This window comes from Tursiops truncatus, chromosome 3, assembly GCF_011762595.2.
Source record: "Tursiops truncatus isolate mTurTru1 chromosome 3, mTurTru1.mat.Y, whole genome shotgun sequence".
In the NCBI taxonomy this organism is placed as follows: Eukaryota; Metazoa; Chordata; class Mammalia; order Artiodactyla; family Delphinidae; genus Tursiops; species Tursiops truncatus.
Window position 1 is genome coordinate 52,156,821 of NC_047036.1, and position 16,026 is coordinate 52,172,846.

Consider the following 16,026-nt stretch of genomic DNA (forward strand, 5'->3'; position numbering starts at 1 on the left):
CCCAGGCTGGGCGGGGGCAGCCGGGGTCGGCTTCATCCGAGTCCCCCACCTTGGGCAGCCGGGAAGCCGCAGGAAGGCCTCCCAGGCCTGGGCCTGAGCGGGCCTCATGCCGCGCTTCGCAAGCGAACCCCCAGCCGCCGCCGACCCCACCCCCCGGTCCCCGGCCCACGGCCCCGGGCCCGCAGCCCCCCCTACCCCCACCCTGCCGACGTCGGCCCGCACCGCCCCCGCGCGCGGTGACTGGCTCGCGCCGGCCTCCAGCCCCACTGTTGGCGGTTGGGGCGAAGCCCGCGGGAGGCCGCCCCGCCCTCGCCCCCGCCCCCGCCGCGGAGCCGCCGCCGCGCGCAGTCTCTTCCCCCCTCGCCGCCGGGGCGGTGGCGCTGTTGCCGCCGCGGCCTGTGAGGCAGTAACTCCCCTCCGCCCCAGCCCCCTTCCTCCTCCTTTCTCTCCTCTCCCTCCCTCCCCTCCCCGCCCCTCGCACTCTCTCGCTCGAGTGAATGTGGCGCGGTGGCGCGGGACGCAGCCTCGGCCCCTGCCGCGGCCCCGCGAGCTCGTGAGGAGACGAAGCTGCCGCCTGCCTCCACCCCCTGCGCTTCCCGGGGGAGCCGCCGCCGCCGGAGAAGAAGAACGAGGAGGGGAGCGAGGGGACGGCGGCGGGGAAACGGGAGAGGGAGAAGAGGGCTCGAGGGCGAGAAGGGAAAGCGGGGAGGGACGGACGGAAGGACGGACGGCCCGACGGACGGCCCGGGGAGGGGGCCGCCATCGAGCCTGTCCGGCCCCTCGGCTCTAGCTCGGGGCGGCCGCGGCGGCGGCGCAGGCGAAGGGCGCGGCAGGCGCTATCGAGACAATAACCCCGCCGCCCGGCTCCGGGGGCGGCGGCGAGAAGGAGGTGGCGGCCTAGCGCGGCCGAGGCTCGCCCAGCGCACCGGCGGCGTCTTCGCCCCCCGCCGGCCAGGTTCTGCCGCCGTCGGGTGTCGGGGCGCGCGGGTCGCCCGGAGTCCCAGGTTCGCAGCTGACGTCCCCTGCCCTCCCCCTCCCCGGCGCGCGTGGAGCTGGTTTTCCGGGTTCCTCTGGACCGAGTTGGATTCTGCTGCTCGCCACGGCAGGAAGTGAGTTTCGCACGGTAATTCCGGGCGGTGTCACGAGTGAAAAGTTTTTGTTTTTCGGCGGAGATCCTAGTTGGGTCTGGGAAACTCCTGCAGAACTCGAGACCAGGAAACCAGTCCGCGTCCCAGCCCCCACCAAAGCCACCTACTCTTCCTACTGCGGGAGGCCACTTCACATCCGCTCTCACCAGAGAGAGAAATTCGGCTGGATCCGAAGTGACTAATGAAGGGAAGGAAATCATGTCAGGCGAAGCCTTGAAAAAGCGGCCCTGAGACACTGCCCGACCGAAAGGTAATTTTCACAAGTGTCTACGAGTCACAAAGCTCCCGGGCCAGGAAAGTGAGGGAACTTTAGCGTTTTTCACTTTTTCTGAAGTTCACCTAGATTCTCCCTTTCTGATGTCGAACTGGATAGTGTTTTGGGTGCTGAATAGTAGAACTGATTTTATTCCTTCTTCTACCATCTGGACTCTGGTTATTTTAGAAGAGGTTGTAAGAGTGCGGTGGGTCGAAAAGTTTTCAGCAATCCGAGGAAGGAGTGCCTTTGTTCGGCACAAGGTCCAGAAGTTTTAGTTTCCCGGAACATATACGATGTATATTTCTGATTTATTAAGTTGCTGAATCCGGCAACTTATTGTTTTGGAAGAAAGTTAGGTCACTGCGGGGAGGGATTTGCTGCTGCTGAGATGGCTGCCACATTTGTTTATACTGTTACCGATTACTTGGCTTTTGTGTTTAATTGTATATAGAGATTTTTTTAGTACCAACCTTTATGGGTATATTTCATTTGGATCTTATAAGCCAAAAACTTTGCCATTCTTAGTCGTTTTCCTAGGTAGGTAATACATTTCTTCAATAACTTGTTCCTTTCAGACATTTAGAACTTGATAATACTTGTTGGGTTAATTAATTGAAAGCAACTGTCGTCTAGGTTTTTCTTGTTACTGACTTAGTAGAAAGAAAAAGGAGGGAGTAAGTATTATGGACAAAGAGAGAGTTATAATTAAAAAACAAACGTGAACACCTGTAAGTGGTTTGGCTTGTTAGGACTTCTGTGCAGTTCAGAACAGAAGATACAGGAAGGCAAGTAAAACGCTTAAAACAATTTTCATGGGCATCATCACGTTGATTGTGATAAACAGCTGTGCTTTTTGAATAGTACAGTATTTACATTTTTGTGTTGGCCCAAGTGTTTTGGCCGGTTCTGCCGCCCAGAAAGTGATGAGTATCTGCCTTGGGGGCAGGGATTAGTGAAGCAGGGGGGACATTCCACCAGTCAGTTATAGATGTAAACACTTCTGAACCAGTCCGTAGTCTGTATAGATGAAACTAGTTTTGGTCGCAGCAAACACAAACGGTTTCTTCAGTGGTGTTTTAATGTGTGTCTTTTTAAGGTTGTTTTTTCCCCCAGTACTTTTGTGGTAAAGGGAGGTGAAAGATAGTACTGTGCTTTTAAATAAATATTAAATAAATACGGTATTTTGTTGGTAGGTGTATCTTAAATATAAACTGATGTTTATTTGCCCATGCTACCTCAAGGAAAAATAGGTGGCTTTCTTTAGTTCAAAGACGAGAAAAGGTAGGTCTTAAAGGACAGGATCAAATTATTTCACAAGTATATTTCAGAATGGGAATCTTTTAAGTCTTACCCTGTACTGTTTTGAATTTTTCCGTAGAGCTTAGTCTCTGGAGCTCCTTTTTAAAATTTTTTTAATTTTTTAAATTGTTGGTAAGATTTGTGACCCATCAGGTAATTCCTGTTAGGTCAAAGTGGCTTTATCCAGAAATTTAAAGCGTATAACTAATCTACTTTATGATTTTGGGACGTATCATTAGGCAACAAAAGAGGTTATTATTCTTGGGCATCTGAAAGAGGGGAACAAAATAAATGGCATTGAACTTTGGTTTCCTTATATGGTTTATACTTGGCTTCCGAGCAGCAAAACCTTAATAGAGCAAGTCTTTTATAGAGAATTATCACTTTGTGAAAATGTTTCTCTGCATTAGTGAATTTTACTTATAAAAAGTATTATAGCCCTCGAAAATACCTACTTAAATAAATCCCTGTTTTTAAATATAGCTCTTGATTTTTTTTTTTCCTTGAGGGAGCAATAGTATGTTTAAATGCAGACAACACATTTTTAAAAGTGAGATGTTCACCTTTGTAGTTGCCTTTGAGTCCTTTTTTTCCCCTTAACAAGGCAAAATTTACTTTTCAGTTTACTTAGAATTTTATTAGGTTAGCACTGAATTAACGTAATGAATTTTAGGTTTTATAGTATTGTCAAACTATAAATATTTTTCAAAGTCTCGTTTAAAATGTGACACTGAAAAGAAGTTTAAAAAAGATGATAATTAAAATATTTTAAAATGGCTTCAAATTTTGGATACTGTTAACATTGTGTGGGTTTTCTTAGATTAAATTGGCAAATCTAGAGTATGTCCAAGGTGTTTGCGCAAAATGCTCTCTTAATGGCACTGTTTATTGAAGGTACTTAAGAGTATTCCATAGTGATAAACTTAATCTTTCAACTAATTAATTCAAATATTATGTTATGAAGTCTGCCTGCTGTTTGAGAACAAACTATTACAAACTTCATGTATAAAAAGCTTACAGAGGTTCAAATATGGAAAGCAAATTTTTATTGCATTTTTTTTATTAATGAAGTGATAATTATAGTTAGAGACATTTTGCATGTATCATTGGTAAATCTCTAAAATTCAGGTATTTTAGGAATATTGGTATTGAGCTCTTGGTAGTAAATGATACCTTTAAGAAACACATGAAAATTTCAGAAAATTAGGTGCATATTTGGGAATTTATTTTAAATAATTGCTTATAGATGACATGGTTTAGAGTGTAAGCTGTTTTTCGCTTAGAAATAGATTATGGCAGTGTTTACAAAGTATTTGGGATTATGCAGATTTTAGTGATGTTGGATAGGAAAGTAATCTTTTTTTGTAATTGCTGCTTACCTAGATTCTCTTTAAACAGACTTTGTTGCTTACGTTTTTTTCCGTTGCTCATCCATTTCTCTGTCACATGTCTTGTTTTTATTCTGGGAACACCTGTGTTATAAAGTCCTAAAGATGCCTTTCTGTTTTCCTTTTAACATATATTGTACCCGTGTTTAGCTGTTAATAATAGATTATTCAGTTTTTTTTTAAAATTAATTAGTTTATTTTTTGGCTGCGGTAGGTCTTCGTTGCTGCACACGCGCTTTCTCTAGTTGCCGTGGCTTCTCTTGTTGCGGAGCACGGGCTCTGGGCGCGTGGGCTTCAGTAGTTGTGGCGCACAGGCTCAGTAGTTTTGGCTCGCGGGCTATAGAGCGCAGGCTTAGTTGTGGCTCGTGGGCTTAGTTGCTGCACGTCATGTGGGATCTTCCTGGACCAGGGCTCGAACCCGTGTCCCATGCAGATTCTTTTTTTTAAATTATTTTATTTATTTTTTATTTTTGGCTGCGTTGGGTCTTTGTTGCTCTGCGTGAGCTTTCTCTGGTTGCGGCGATCAGGAGCTACTCTTCATTGTGGTGCGCGGGCTTCTCATTGCAGTGGCTTCTCTTGTCGCGGAGCTTGGGCTCTAGGCGAACGGGCTCAGTAGTTGTGGCGCATGGGCTTGGTTGCTCTGCGGCATGTGGGATCTTCCCGGGCCAGGGCTCGAACCCGTGTCCCCTGCATTGGCAGGTGGATTCTTAACTACTGTGCCACCAGGGAAGTCCCGATTATTCAGTTTTTAAATGCACACTGTTTGCCATGAAAAATGTGTATGTGGATTATGCTCGATAATATCTACTTTTGAATTGTCTAAGGAAATAAGCTCAGCACTAATGCCTTCTACTTTTCTGTGATTTACTCCCTATTATTTTTTGTTTATTTCTTGGTGCCTATCATCACTTGAAATGTACTACATCATTTTTCATATTTAACTTTTTCTGTCTTTATAAAAAAAGAAATCTAGCTGTTATTCAGCTTTCTCTTCTAATTCCTTTATCTTCCTATTTTTGTAGTTAGCTTCATTTACTTCCCCTATTTTCTCCATGTTCAGTTCTTGCTTTTTAATTATATTTTGCCCTTCTCCTCTTTTTGAACTTTACTAGTCTATGCTTATCACTTAAAAAGTTGTTTAAAACAGTAGAAAATATTTATTTGCTCAGCTCCATTGAACTCTGAATATCCCTTTTCATTCCAACTCAGTTTACATGTCAGTATTAACCTAATACTCATCAGTGTATTTGTTTTTATTTATGTTTTGTTTCAATTCTTTTTTTTCTCTTTAATATCACCAGATTTACCTGTTAAGATAATATCATGGTGTTATGTATTCTTATATTAATTAACCCTCCCCCCAATACCTCCTTGCTTTATTATGCTTTCAGCCTCTTAAAACACACAAGCTTATACCTCTATACCTCCCTTCTCTATTTGTTCCTTTCCTTCCTGTCCTACCTCTCAAATTAGGTGTCTTCTCTGTCAGTGTCCCTAAATTTTTGAAATTGCCTTCTTTTGTCTGTTTTTATGAAAGAAACAGAGTGGAATTCTATCACTCACTTTATTCTTTTCACTTCAGATTTTGTTCCAGGTACCATTGGATTAAGGCCACGCCAGGCTTTATAATTGATAGTATGTGAGACAATAGGAAAGAATATCTAAAAATTAAGTTAATAAAAGAAGATTCTACTTATCTGGAGGTTATTTATCTACCTATGACTTTAGGTATATAGAGTGTGGTAGAAGAACTAGAAAATAATAAAAGAGACATTTAAGTAATCAAAATAGATGTAATAAAATCTGGGGACTTCATTCATAGGGACATCCTTATTCAGAGCCCATTTTTTTTTGTTTGTTTGTTTTGCGGTGCGCGGGCCTCTCACTGCCGCGGCCTCTCCCATTGCGGAGCACAGGCTCCGGACACACAGGCTCAGCGGCCATGGCTCACGGGCCCAGCCGCTCTGCGGCATGTGGGATCTTACCGGACTGGGGCACGAACCCGTGTCCCCTGCATCGGCAGGCGGACTCGCAACCACTGCGCCACCAGAGAAGCCCGCCCATTTGTTTTTGATTATACTGAGCTGTTTCCTGCCTTTTTGATGTACTAGAAGAGGTGAGGAAGCACACTGACAGCATCATGAAGCTAGAGCCTATGATATTGGGTGGGCCAAAATGTTCATTCAGGTTTTTCATAAGATGTTGCAGAAAAACCCAAACAAACTTCTTGGCCAACCCTATACAATGAGGGAATAGAAGAGTGGAAAAGAAGACTGAGTAACTTAGAAAACAGAGTAGTCTCACAACACGGGAAATATAGCCCATATTTTGTAATAAGTATAAATGGAAAGTAACCTTTAAAAATTGTATACAAATAAAAAGTTAAAAAAAAATAGAGTAGTCTCAGACAACCTGCTTTGCGGATGAGTGCCTTATACATTTTATTTGTCCTTAGGAGGATTCACTCTATTATAGCATAGTATAATTACAAGTAATAGTAACTAGCCCTAAGGCAGCTGTTCTCAAACTTTTTGGTCTTAGGATCCCTTTACTCTCTTAAAATTTACTAAGAACCCCACAGAGCTTTAGTTTATGTGGGTTATATTTATTATATTTCCTGTATTACAAAATTTTAAAAATTAATTAAAAAATAATAAACCATTGCCTGTTAGTGTAACCCTCTTTTAATACAAATATTTTTTAAAAATTAAATTAGGTTTTTTTAAAAAAACCTGTTTTCCAAAACAAATCTTTAGCAAAGAGTGGCATTGTTATATGTATTTGGAAGTCTCTTGTGTTTGCTTGAATAGAGAACAGCTTGATTCTCATATCTGCTTCTGCATTCAATCTTGCAATATATTGTGTTGGTTGAAGTATATGAAGAAATCTTGTATTATACAGACACATGGTTGGAAAAGGAAGAGGTATTTTAGCCAACATTTGACAAGTGGTAGTTTTTTAAAGGAGAGCTGCAGTGTTGAATCTGAAACCATATCACTGAATTTTCCATTTCTTGTTATCTGAAAATCCGTGGTGTATCTTGCACTTTGAATGAATCTTTCACCTGTTTATGATTTCGTAACACCGTGTATTGGTTGTTTGGGAAATACAGGTTCATTGAGTTACACATTTTTTCCCCAAAGTTGACACATTTCATTATGCAGTAACAAAACCAAAAAAGTTGTTAATGTCACCAGTAATCTCATCAGAAGTCCTTAATACGAAGCTGTAAAGCTCAGGGTGGCAGATATAAGTTTTCCACAATTCTAAATTTTCACTTGGAAGCTCGAATATTAATCATTCGTAACAAATACTGTCAGTGTTTTTCCCTTGAAGTTACAGGTTACTCGGTTTATTTTTGAGAAAATGTCTGCCAAATTCCTAAGTCTATATGACCATAATTTCTCATTCTCTCTTTAAGGTCAAAATGTTGTTCCATTAAAAAAAGGCTAATTTAGTTCACAACTCAAAGTAATTTACACAAGTGCTCTTCCTCAAGGTTGCTATTTCTCCACATAGAATATGAAGAAGACATGTATCGAAGAGTTGAGACTTAATAAAATTATTATTTTGGGAGGGGGATTCTCTGGCGGTCCAGTGGTTAGGACTCACTGCAGAGGGCCGGGGTTCGATCCCTGGTCAGGGAACTAGGATCTCGCAAGTCACGCGGCACGGCCAAATTAAAAAAAAAAAATTTTTTTTTTATTGCTTCATTAAAGACATACTTGGGCTTCCCTGGTGGCACAGTGGTTGAGAGTCCGCCTGCCGATGCAGGGGACATGGGTTTGTGCCCCGGTCTGGGAAGATCCCACATGCCGCGGAGCGGCTAGGCCCGTGAGCCATGGCTGCTGAGCCTGCGCATCCGGAGCCTGTGCTCCGCGATGGGAGAGGCCACAACAGTGAGAGGCCCGCGTACCGCAAAAAAAAAAAAAAAAAAAGATATACTTAAGTGAAAGTGGCATTTGAAAAGAAATCTGGGAATATATAATGGTGCTAGTCGAGCTTGATGTCACTGTGTGCTAAGATGCTAGTGATTTTACCCACCGTTGCTGTCAGTATAGTGGGAAAGGGCAAACGATGTTTTAATATTATGATGAAAATAGTATTGACCTTGAAAAGTCCTTGAAAGTCTCCCAGGACTTCCAGGGCCCATTGACCACACTTTGAGAACTTAGCTGGATGTTGGTATTTGTGGAGCTTTTGCTACTTGCTTTGATTTTTTTTTTTTCTTTTCATTCTGGGAGAATCCTGAGGCTTGATTGTTTAGCTCATTAATTTGGTCTTCATTTCTTTTCAATTATTTCATTACTTTTTTGGGAAGGAAAATAGAATTTCTAAGAACTCTTGCTTTGCATTTTCATAGGAGTTGATTTTTATTTTTTGGTTGTATTTTTGGTCCACACATAAGCTCTTGAATCTCTGAGATATATATTACTTTTACATTGACTTCTGTTTGCTCTGTTAAAAATATAGGAAGTTTGTTCTTGTGCTTGGTATGTCCATCATGCTTTTGGTTTTTCCTCAAATGTTAGATTTTTCATTGTAAAGTTTTATATGATGGTCCAGACTGTACTGTATTGGTCATTTAAGTGTATTTCCCCAGCCCAAGTGAATCCCAGTTTTTCTGTCTTTGGTATATTTAGCTAATGGGTTTCTCCTTAGGGTAGCTTGTCCTCTTACACATATTTCTTGTCCCTCAGGAGATAATATTCCCCTGTTTCACAGTTATACTGTCCAAATGTCAGATCTCCCACAGTATTGAGAGCTGTGCTGGAGGCCTTAGCCATGCAGCTGTTCTACTATGGTTTTATTACCTGGCTGACTGCCCGGGACACATACTTCTTCCAATGGTTCTTGCTAAGAAAACTTATCCTTTTTGGAGATCCCACTTTATACTTGTCTTGTGTATCTGGTTCTTCAGATGTGTTTTGTTGTCATCCGCCCTCTCCACCACCACCCCCACCCCGCCCCAATCCACTTTTTATTCTCTACAAATTCCTTTCTGTTCTTATATGTAGATGTACCCCTCCTAGGTTTTTTAGTGCCACTATAGTTTTTTTTTTGTAATTTTTTTTTTCATATTTTAAAGTTTGGAACAATGACAGATACACAGGAAAGTTAGTAGCATAGTACAAAGAATTTTTTTTGTTCCTGAACCATTTGATAGTAAGCTGTCCACCTCTGATGCCTCATCACCCCCAGATACTTTAATGTTTATTTCCTACAAACAAGGGCATTCTCCTACATAATAACATCATAACTATTAAATTAGGAAGTTAACAAGAATACATTACTAACATCTGAATCTGACAAATCGTCCCAATGTCTTTTAGATTAAAAGTAGTTTAGAATCATGTATTGCATTTAGTCGTCATGTCTCTTTAGTCTTCTTTAATCTGGAACAGTTTTTATCTTTACTTTCAGGGGACTGACTTGATACTTTGAAGATTATAGCTCTAGCTATTTTGTAGAATAACCCTTAATTTGCATTTCTCTGACATTTTAATTAGATTTTCATTATTAGATCTTTGGCAGGATTATCATGGAAGTGGTATTGCATTCTTCTCCTGTATCTTATCAGGTGCCAGGCAATTTCAGTTGTCCCATTATTGATAGGAATTGGTTATGTGATTAAGGTTGTAAGTGCCAGACATTACCTATGTCAAGGTACTCCTTTCTCATTTGTAATTAATATTTTTGGGCTAGGTGTTGAAACTATGTAAATATTTTGTTCCTCATCAGATTTTTAATGTATTCCTTTATTTACATCTCTGTCTATTCATGATTACCTATTATATTCACTGAGTTATAATCTACTATCATTTATTTTGGTACTCAAATTGTTGTTGATTAGGCTAGTGGGAACCCCTTCCATCTGGTTTATTTTCTTTTTGACATACCTCTTCCTTCTTTGAGCACTTTTTTGTATCTAGCACAATATGCTGTTCCAGACTTACCTACAAACTTGCGCCAGTTATTTTTAGTGGAAAATGGTACTTAGAAGCCAGGATCGGAGCACTTCTTGTGCTCATTGCTCTTGGAGTGTTGCTGCACCTGGCCTTCTTAGTATGTAGAGGTAGGGGATATTTTTATGTGCGCACACGTACACATTCACATTTACATTTACATCTATATTTCTATAAATATAGAATGATTTTGCAGTGGTACTTCTGGTTCTAATCCAGCACCACAGAGTTCATTCTAGTGTTTTCCCTTTCCATATTTGTAACTTTTTTCTGATAGAACTAGTTTTGTTTCTGTACTGTTTTTTTTTTTTTTTGGTGAGGGAGATGAGTTAAACATTTGATGAGACATTTTCAGCCAGAAGTCCCTGTAGTCCAGTTAATTTTTGACGTATTTCTAAAGGGATAAAATTCTAAAATGTAGCACGTGGTAAAATATACTTAGGTGAAATATTTCGTTCCTTAGTAATTCCAGGTTACTATATGAAAGGTGGATGGAATGAATCAGTACGTTTATGGTCTATGTTGGATAGGTTCCTTATGGAGATAATGTTGGGGCTCTATTTTAGTATGAATGCAGTGATTTTGGTGCAATTGTATTTTTCCATATGAAGGCTTTATTGTTTATATAATCCCAAAGTTTGGAGCATGTATCTTATTTTCTTGATAATTGTGTCCTTGGAATTTCAAACCTTAGACCAATTCTAGAATGCTGTGGGCTGGGGTAAGAGAAAGTTGTGTCATTTGTATTAGGGCCGACACAAGAAACGTGTAATCTAGAAATGAATCTCCTTGCCGAGGCTATCACCCAGTCTAGAATAAGTTGGTTTGACTTCCCCCATCCCTGGAGATTTTGGAAGTGATTTTAGAGGCATATTGGGATATCTTTTTGTGGCTAGAATAGATTTACTCTCAGTCTTTTAGGAAAAGATAAGGATCCTGGTGGCAACAAACGGATTCTTTGGGTGCCCTGTTAATCTCTGGGTACTTGAAAAGATTTAGTTAATTGTCCTGGGGCTAGCTGAAGAATATCAGAGACTTTGTATAGTAGATGCAGTTCGATGGGTCAGAGATACCTGATAGCAACATAATGTCCTGTATGCTCTTTCTTTTGAAAATTGTTCCCAAGCTAGAAACCCTGAGAGTCTATCTTCTTTATCTTTTTTGAACTTGGTTATTGAAATCAGTACCATTTCTATCAATTCTGTCTTTTAGGTATCTATAGAGTGACATACTTTAGGGTAGGCTTGGAGGGCTGGACAAGGTACAAGCACTGAGAGGCTTTTTTTAGGCAAAGGGCTAAAACAATTACCTTAATTTTTTTTTTTTTTACTCGTTGTACAAATTCAAATACAGAAATTTATAATATAGAAGATGAAAATTCCCTATAATTCCACTTCCCAGAGATCCTCAGTGTGTTTTTTATTCTTCTGAAGACTTCTGTATGTATTCAAACATGTAAGTGTGCATGTGTGTACATGTGTAAGTATCTTTAAACAAAAATGGAAGATATATTTCATTTATATTTAAGGGGATATAGTAGGTATGTATATGTGTTAATTAGCATTAGAATTGTTTCTAGGTTGTTATACATGTTGATGAAAAATTAATCAGTCCATCTAAGAATTGGAAAATTATATTTGAGCCAAATTTGAGGATTATAACCTGGGAAGAGCATCTCAGAAAGCTCTGAGAACTATTCCACCTATTAGAAGTCAACACATAGTATATAAGTTTTTTTTGAGACAGAGGGCTGTACGATAAATTATTGACAGTTTATATAATCCAGATATAAGTGCCATTGTGGTGGGTCATGTGACCCTTTACAGGGTCAAGAAGGAATGGTATCCTTTGAGTCGTCGTGTTGATGCTGGCAGAATGTTGCTGTTTATGGTTGAGCAGGTATTCCTGCTGATGGGGGAGGTTTGGTCAATGCATAATGTGGATACACAATGTACAGTGTGAGGGGAGGGCAGAGAAAAATTTTACATTTAAATTTCTCTTGTCTTGCCATAAATATGAATTTTGTTTCATATACATGACAGTGCTGTACAGAATATAGGTTTATTCTTGTATTCTTTGCATGTAAATTTTTACACTTGTATGAATTTTTTCTGGTGGATAAATACCTAAAGTGCATTTGCTATGTGTGTAGTTGAAATTGATAGAATCAAATTCCCTCAGAAGAGTTTGTATCCATTTATACTTCCACCAATTATATATGAGAGTACCTCTTTATGAGCATTCTTGAACAAATTGGATATTAGCTAAAGTACTTGTGCAAATCTGAGACAGGCAGCATAGTAGTATATATATAACATAGGCTTTGGAGTCAGATTGCAACTTACTAACTGTGATGTTGGCAAGTTAAATGTAAAAATTCTTTTAGGAATATTACATATTTGTATGCCTTTTGTGTTCTACATGGATTTAGTTGACTTGTTACTTACATGCTTTGGTTATGGTGTTTGCCATTTAGAAGTTTAAATTTTAATGTAGTCATATTTGTCAGTCTGTGCATTTTTGGGCTTAAGGGTATTCTTAGAAAGGATTAATGCCAAGATTATAAAAATAATAACCTAAGTTTTCTTACTTTGGCTTAAGGAGTGAAATAATTATCTAGATTGATTCTCTCCAAATTTCTAACCAGTTGTTGTAGCACCGTTTATTGAATAAATCACCTTTTTTACTTCTAAAATTCTATCTTTATCAATAGAAAATTCCCAAATATACTTAATCTATATGAAAGTCTTCTTTTTTATTTGTGTTTTTGTTATGCTATCTTCATTTTCCCTCCTCTCCTCATTATAGTATGCTTAATATCTGGAAGTGTCACTTTATTACTCTACTTTTTTTTTTTTTTTTTTTGCGGTACGTGGGCCTCTCACTATCGTGGCCTCTCCAGTTGTGGAGCACAGGCTCTGGACGTGCAGGCTCAGCAGCCATGGCTCACGGGCCCAGCCGCTCCGCAGCATGTGGGATCTTCCCGGACCGGGGCACGAACCCATGTCCCCCGCATCAGCAGGCGGACTCTCAACCACTGCGCCACCAGGGAAGCCCTATTACTCTACTTTTGAAAAAATTTTCCAGGTGGACTTGAATCATTAAGTTCTAAAAATACTACTTGTTGGTATGTTGATTGAGAGTGCTTGAATTTATAGATAGTTTAAGAAGTAATTGATACCTTTACAATAGCATATCTCTTTCTAGGAAAGTAAATTTTCCATTTATTTAATACTTTATGCCCTTCAGTGGATTCTATGATTTTCTTCTTGTCATATCCATGTTTCTTATTAGTATGCATATTTTTTGTTATTGTTAAGAATTATGTATATTTTTTCATTAAGCTTATTTCCAAAAAACTTAATGGAGGGAAGGTGAGAGCTGCTGCTGTTATGAATGGGGCTATTTCTTTCATTGTATTTTTATCTGGATACGTAAATGGAGGGAGGAGATTGATTTTTCATATTTATTACCTACTGCATTCTACTGAGGACTTTTTAAAAATTGCTAATAGATTTTTAGATGGTGTGGTATATCTTCTAGGTATATAATAATAGATGAACGAGTAACAGCACCTTTGTGAAAATTGAATTATAAATATACTAAATTGTATAGTCTCATGTATTATAATTTAATATGCATCCTGACAAGTATTTAGTAACCTATCTTTTCAACTGTAAAATTCTTCCCTCATATCCTTTTTCTTTTAATACAGCAGGTTCTTATTAGTTATCTGTTTTACCCATATTAGTGTATATATGTCAATCCCAATCTCCCAATTCATCCCACCATCACCACCCCCTGCCCGCTTTTGCCCCTTGGTGTCCATACATTTGTTCTCTACATCTGTGTCTCTATTTCTGCATTGCAAACCGGTTCATCTGTACCATTTTTCTAGATTGTACATTTATGCGTTAATATACAATATTTGTTTTTCTCTTTCTGATTTACTTCACTCTGTATGACAGTCTCTAGGTCCATCCACGTCTCTACAAATGACCCAATTTCATTCCTTTTCATGGCTGAGTAATATTCCATTGTATGTATATGTACTGCATCCTCTTTATCCATTCATCTGTCGATGGGCATTTAGGTTGCTTCCATGACCTGGCTGTTGTAAATAGTGCTGCAGTGATCATGGGGGTTCATGTGTCTTTTTGAATTATGGTTTTCTCAGGGTGTATGCCCAGTAGTGGGATTGCTGGGTCATACGGTAATTGTATTTTTAGTTTTTTAAGGAACCTCCATACTGTTCTCCATAGTGGCTGTATCAATTTACATTCCCACAAGCAGTGCAACAGGGTTCCCTTTTCTCCACACCCTCTCCAGCATTTGTTGTTTGTAGATTTTCTGATGATGGCCATTCTGACCGGTGTGAGGTGATACCTCATTGTCGTTTTGATTTGCATTTCTCTAATAATTAGTGATGTTGAGCAGCTTTTCATGTGCCTCTTGGTCATCTGTGTGTCTTCTTTGGAGAAATGTCTGTTTCCTCATTTCCTTTTGTTGCTTGAGATCATCCTCCAACATTAGGATAGCAGTCTGATTAATTTAGTCTTCAACGAGGGGATTTTTATTGTTGCCCAGGAGTTTTCATTTAATCATACTATCTTTCTCTAGCATTGTCTGGCTGGGGGAATTGGAAATGGAACAAGAAAACTTGCTAAATTCTGAGCTTGATTTAAGTAGAAGTTGGTTACTTCTATCACTATTCTGCCCCGTAACTGTCTCTCGAAGGTGACTTCAGTGGTATGAGAATGGCTTCTTGAACCTTGTTCCTTCACTGCTTTTTGATTTATTTCTGAGAAAAATGCTACTACTTACAAACATTTTCCTTCAACTCTTAGTATTTAGTGTGACGCACAGTAGTATTATGTATATCTTTTTTTTTTTTTTTTTGCGGTACGCGGGCCTGTCACTGTTGTGGCGTCTTCCGTTGCGGAGCACAGGCTCCGGATGCGCAGGCTCAGCGGCCATGGCTCACGGGCCCAGCCGCTCCGTGGCATGTGGGATCCTCCCGGACCGGGGCATGAACCCGTGTCCCCTGCATTGGCAGGCGGACTCTCAACCACTGCGCCACCAGCGAAGCCCCAAACATATTTATTTTTTTATTTTTTTGCGGTACGCAGGCCTCTCACTGTTGTGGCCGCTGCCGTTGCAGAGCACAGGCTCCGGCCGCGCAGGCTCAGCGGCCATGGCTCACGGGCCCAGCCGCTCCGTGGCATGTGGGATCTTCCCGGACCGGGGCACGAACCCGTGTCCCCTGCATCGGCAGGCGGACTCTCAACCACTGTGCCACCAGGGAAGCCCCTGTATATCTTTTAATGATAGTTATTTTGGTCCTTTATTTGATCATAATAGTAAACTCTTCTAGCTATGTAGTTCATACACATAGTAAATATTTCCCAAGAGATCTTTGCCACTGCTTACACCCTAGTTTATTTTTGTCAATTTACATGTTTCAATGACCTTGATCATATCCTTCCTTTTAATATATTTAATAGATAATTTGGTATAAATGAAAGACGTTCCCCAGAACTGATATTTTCCTCATATTCAGTGGATTTTATCACTGAAAGCGACTTAGAAACAGTCTAGTCTAAGTAACCACTCTTTTCTTTTCAGTTAACAGAAGGGGAAACTTTTGGCCCAGAGGGAGAGGTGAAATCCTAGAGGTCACTTAGTTTATTAGTGACATAAGTGAGATTCAAAAAATAAATCCAGGGAGTTCCCTGGTGGTCCAGTGGTTAAGACTTGGCTCTTTCATTGCCATGGCCCTGGGTTTGATCCCTGGTTGAGGAACCAATATCCCACAAGCTGCATGGCACGGCCAAAAAAAAAAATCTCGGTTTCCTGACTCTGGCTTCTTTTTCCCTTATACCAGAATTTTACTTGGTATGTTCTGAAGTGGATAGTTTCTGTAGAATAGCACTATTTTTTTAAAAATTTGCTAAATGTTTATTTTGTGC

General features: G+C 40.1%; 1 protein-coding gene across 15 annotated transcripts in view; it reads left to right on the forward strand.

Moving 5' to 3' along the window:
• Nucleotides 1-1,258: 1,258 nt before the first annotated feature.
• ERBIN (erbb2 interacting protein) overlaps nt 1,259-16,026 on the forward strand; it is a 107,399-nt gene continuing 92,631 nt past the window's right edge. For 13 of the 15 annotated variants that reach the window (XM_019929943.3, XM_019929946.3, XM_019929948.3 and 10 more), the window contains exon 1: nt 1,259-1,398. The gene's annotated coding sequence lies outside the window, so the exon portion shown is untranslated. The remainder of the gene's footprint in view (nt 1,399-16,026) is intronic. The other 2 variants (XM_019929944.3, XM_073802164.1) reach the window with 2 other exon arrangements.